Here is a 5,571-nt window from a genome sequence, read left to right on the forward strand (position 1 = left end):
AGAGCCCGAATCCGTGCCAGTGACCCAGTCACCGTGGCTTCCCCCTGGAGGGTCATCCCCCCCCCCCCCCCACCCCACAGTATCCAAAACTGTATACTTATTCTGGAGGGGGACAACCCCTCCATTCGTCAGATCTCGAAGCTTAAGTCCTGAAGAATATTCAGGCTTAACCTGATAAATGGCAAGTAATGTTTCACTGCACAAGTGCCAGGCAAGGACCATCTCCAACAGAAAGGAATCTAACCATATTCCCTTTACTTTGAATGGCAGCACCATTGCTGAATCCTTAACCATCAACATCCTGGCTGGTGGGGGCACACTGGGACCATTGGCCAGACACGGAACTGTAAACGCTACGGCTCCAAGAGTTGGTCAGAGTCTGTGAATTCAGATGAGCAATTTGCTTCCTGTTTCTCAAATGCTTGTCCTCCATCTACAAGGCACAAATCAGCAGTATGATGGAATCCACTCATCTTGATGGAATGAGTGCAGCTTCAAAAACACTCAAGAAACTCATCCATGACAAAGGAGCCACTGGATCAGCAGGCCGTTTACCAAATTAAACATTGACTCCACCACTGACACACAGTGGCAGCATTGTGTACCACATACAAGGTGGACTGTAGCAACTCACCAGGGCTCCTGAGACAGCATCTTCCAAACACGTACTACCTATCACCTAGATGGGCAAAGATATCAGATGAATGGAACAACAACGACCTTCAGATTCCCTTCCGAGCCAGACACCATCCTGACTTGGAATATATTCGCTTCTCGGCCTTTTGGCTAAGATCAAGTGTAGTATGGATTGGATGCTGCACTTGGCTGAGGTCATTATGTTACACTGAAGCTTCATATGTTTCATATCAAGCAATTTTTAATAGCGGCACCTCGGCCTTTTGGCTAAGATGCAAATGAGCTCAAGTCTTGGAGGAGGTGTTGCTTTGCTCCTCCAATCAGCTTGCCTCATGTAGATCAGGCCCAGGACAGGGTGGTTTGGTCGCTCGCCCTGTCTTGTCAGCCTGGATCTGAAATGTCTCAACTTGTTGAGACTTTGAATTGGATTTGATTTGATTGAATTGGAATATTGCTTTTGCATCAGTGCTGTGGGATCAAATCCTGGACATCTCTTCCTAACGGCATTGTACCAGATGGCTGCAGATTTTAAGAAGTTGATTCACCACCACCTTCTCTAGGGCAATTGGGGATGGGCTACAAGTCCTCGCATTGCCAATGACACCATGAAGGTCACCAATCTCTCGCTGGAGGATGTCATTTATGTTCATACCTGAGACATGGTAACACTGCTGGCCTGGATTGACTCCTCCATGCTTCATGTATGGAGACACGTAGCCTTTGTAAACTCCACCAGATGTTCAAACAGCTTACGCTGCAGCTCCAGTATCTGCCGCCTTGTTAAAGACTTTAGTGATTTTTCATCTTCCTGAAGCTGGCAATACTCTGTCCTCAGAGTGTGAGTGAACTCAGCTATTACTGCCTCCATCAGCTGCTCGGGTTTCTCTGTGCTGTCCTGTGCTGCCAGATTGTGACCCCTTTGCTAATCGCGTGAGACAGTATCTGCTCTGGTGGAGGTCACGGTGGAATAATATGACAGTGCATCCTCTGAGGACCCTTCCTCATCTTCCGAGATAGATACCTGTCTCCCGCTCACCGCAGCTGTTGATTTGTGAGAGTGAAGAATGTTCGAGGTTAATGCACATTCCAACATGTCCTGCAGACTGTTCCAAATCTGGAACTCCATGTGACCAATGGTGAATACACAGGCTCTAGGTTTTGGTCTCAGCAGCAGAGTCTCTCCTGTGTCCATCCATTCACTCACTCACTCTCTCTGGATCCACAACCCATCTCACCATCAGCGATTGCCCACCCAGCCTCCAGGTCTCCCAGCTCCAGCACTTCATCTTCCATTGGCATAAGGATGACACAATCCGCACACTGTCACTCTTGGCTCCTTCTCTGACATTTTGTGCTCTCTTCTACAAGCACATAAATTTACATTGTTACTCACCCATCGAAGACACGCCCTATCCTATGGGTGCTGCCTGCCTGACAGACCATCATGAGACCACCAGGCTGGTCACTCAGACTCGGCAGTACAGCAGTCACCTCTGACTGACCAGAACCCTTCACAGAGAGGCTGGCATGTTCCTGACAGTCAATGCTGCTGTCAGATACATTGCCAAAGTATCTGGATTTCTCTTTCATTCTCATACACACATCAGCCTGTAGGTTTAACGCTCACCTTGTCAGAACATTTCAGTTTATTGATCCTTTTGCCTCACGGCAACCACGTACTGCCTGCTCAGGCCCTCGGCAGTTTCCATGCAGATCTGCTTGGGTTGATGTGACAGATCTCCTCCTCCAGTCCTGAGGGAACAGAACCTCCCTCCAAATCCATATAGCCTTGAGAATTTCCAGGGAAGTGTCAGCGAATTGGGTTTAATCTGCCTTCTGCCATTTCAGCCCTTTGTTCATTAACCAGGGCTCCCTCACTGGTCTCTGCAGAGCTGCTGCCTTGGAAAGTGCTGCTGGCTGCCTTTAAATATGGTGCCAGCATTGCCTGAACCGGATCTTCCTCTGCAGCGAGTGGTTGAGGTCTGGAATGCACAGGGTTACAGGGAGAAGGTGGGGAAATGACATTTAGTGCATTGCTCATTGGAGAGTCAGTGCAGACACCATGGGCCGAATGGCCTCCTTCTGCTCTGTAACAATTCTCTGATTCTGCCTGTGTTGCTTGAGTGGCGGCTTCCCCTCGCCGGTCAGACATTAATGTGCTGGTTCGAACTATCGTGTTGGGTTTGTTCCATTGGTTCGGTGTCTACAGTGTGATGTAAAATGACGTTAATGAAGTGGGTTTGATCCCTGTACCGGCTATGGGAGTTCATGGAGTCCCACCTCCTCCCATTGCCCCACATTTACTGAGTTGTGTCCCTGAAACTACAAATAATAAATTGTCTCATACTGACCTGCAGGAGTCTGGAGTGTATCTGGTGAGTGTTTTTGTTGTTTTTTAGTGTAGTAATTAAAATATCAATTGGATTTAAAATATGAAGCTGCTGCATATTTCTCCCGGGATCTTCAGCACAGTGACTCCAGGGAGCTCAATCAGAACAGAGTAGAATCAGGGAAGAGAGAGCACACGCCCTATTTACAGCACAGTGACCCTGGGAGCTGCATCAGAGCAGAGCATAGACAGGGAAGAGAGAGTACACACCCTATTTACAGCACAGTGACTCCGGGGAACTCCGTCACAGCAGAGTAGAGTTGGGGAAGAGTGAGCACACACCCTATTTACAGCACAGTGACCCCGGGGAACTCTGTCACAGCAGAGTAGAGTTGGGGAAGAGAGAGCACACACCCTATTTACAGCACAGTGACTCCGGGGAACTCCGTCACAGCAGAGTAGAGTTGGGGAAGAGAGAGCACATACCCTGCACTGCGATAAGGTTAAAGGTCCAGACAATTAATGTTACTGAATACTGGTGTTTAAAGCCAGTTGAATGGTTCGTCGGGGACGAGGGAACAGGACAGAAGAATAGTTGTGGGACTCAGGGGAGTTGGGGGGGTTTAGTTCTGGTTCATTGGGGGATGTTAGTTGGGGGTTTTGGATGGTGATCATGTCATTGGGATCTAGTGGGATCTGGCTGAGTGCTGGGTTTTGTGGTTGATTAGGAGAATTGGAGAAGGCAGTGGAGTCACGTTGGGTCAGGGATAATGAAGATAAACCAGGTTATCCAAGGTTGTTGTATGCTGGTCAGTGGGCGTGATTGGATGAATCGGTTGTGGCGTTACTCAGGTATTAGATTAGATTGTGCGCTGTCTAACATTACCTGAGTAACTATCCAGGTGATCATGTGAATCTGTCCCAAGTCTCCGATTCTAACTGCGAGTCAGAGATATTCACCCAGGGTCGCGGGCAGCAGGAAAATTCTCCATTGGCAATTTAAACCTCTCAGGCATTTCCGAGGTAGATCCGTGCGTCAGGACATCCAAAGGGTCCCGATGCTCATCTTCAGTTGTGTGTCTGGTCTCTGGCGATCCAGCAACCAGAAGATTTGTCCCATTAGCTCCAGTCTCCTGTTATTTACTCTGTTGTTCAATCTGTTTATTTTCTGTTTCTTCTTTAATCTATTTCAGGCTGAGGAGTAATCAGTTCAGTCCAAATGGAGAGAGACACCTGGAGTCACTGCGGGGATCCAGACCGGGACTGGAAGTGTTCGTGTGAACATTACAATTTATAAACATTGCTGCTCCACCGCGTGCAGTGAATTCCTGAACTGTGCAGTTCTGTGCACCATTTTTGTCTCCACATTGAAAGAACAATTGCTGCAAACCATTGTTTAAACAGCAATGCGTTGTCAGTGTTCTCAGCAATAAAGTCTTCACCCTCCTTTCAAAAGGGAGCAGCTAAGATAATTCTCCAGAGAGAGAACAGTGGATGTGTGTGTGTGAGAGAGAGAAATTCTAACAGTACCCAGCAGAGGGCAGATTGGTCAATCTTGTCAGAGTTTCCTCTCTGTCTCTGTGAATGAATTAAAGGCTCCACCAGCCTCTGCTCAAAACCTCTTTCATTGTCTTGTGATTAAAGTGATACAATGCCACCATCTGCTGGCGTTTCACAGCTACTACAGGCACTGCACTTTGTGAGACCCAGACAGGTTCAGTACCTCCCATGTCTGCATCTGGGAATCGGTTGCTGAAGTGTGAATATTGAACAATATTGTCAGGGATTGAAGTTTGCAGCAGGAACCTCGGCTGGTGAATTAACCCTTTTATCACCAGACATTGTACATGAGCTCGGTTTCCTGATTTGGGAGATATTGTCTGGAGATTGTCGATGGGGATGATCTCAGACTGTAATGTGCACATTTGGTGCAGTTATCAGACACTAATCCCATTCAGAATGGGAGTGGGTAAACTGTGCTGCACTCTGTAATTCCTGTATCAGACATTGTCAATGTTAATCTTCCACGATGGATCTTGCTAACGGTTTTTTAATATTTCCAAGATAACTGCCTCAATTTCACAGACTGATTCTTTCAACATTGAAAACACAAACATTTTAAGACACAATGACAGCCTTTATTCGCATTTTGTTTGTTCTCTGGCAAACAAAAATCAGTTCTAAACAAACTATTCCCATGTTGCAGCTCTTGCTGTACAATTCCACAGGTTTCGGTGATGCAGAGAGCAGCTCCATTGGAATCCAAATCCGCCCCTCCATCCCCGTTTACCCTGTCAGTTATCAACCTCAACAATGCTTCCCACATATTTATTAGGAAAAGTTTCAGTGTTGACGCTGGTGAAGCAGGGTGACCATTCCTTAACCCACAACAAACACACACACACACGGTAAATGTTACTTCAATTATTTCTGGAACTGTTAATATCCCGAATGCACGGGTTGGTTAAGATGATTCCAATACAAAAGTGGAAAGTGTTTCTGCTTTATAATCTCAACCTCACACAGACAATGACATTCCCACACAAAAACACACTATCACAAACATAATCTCACACAGAGCAATGTACACAGAGACACAATCATGA

The 5,571-nt window shown here is 46.8% G+C and overlaps 1 pseudogene; it reads left to right on the forward strand.

The window, feature by feature from the left end:
- Positions 1-766: 766 nt before the first annotated feature.
- Positions 767-969, forward strand: LOC144482926 (U2 spliceosomal RNA; annotated as a pseudogene).
- The last annotated feature ends 4,602 nt before the right edge of the window (positions 970-5,571 follow it).

Source organism: Mustelus asterias, unplaced genomic scaffold (assembly GCF_964213995.1).
Source record: "Mustelus asterias unplaced genomic scaffold, sMusAst1.hap1.1 HAP1_SCAFFOLD_43, whole genome shotgun sequence".
In the NCBI taxonomy this organism is placed as follows: Eukaryota; Metazoa; Chordata; class Chondrichthyes; order Carcharhiniformes; family Triakidae; genus Mustelus; species Mustelus asterias.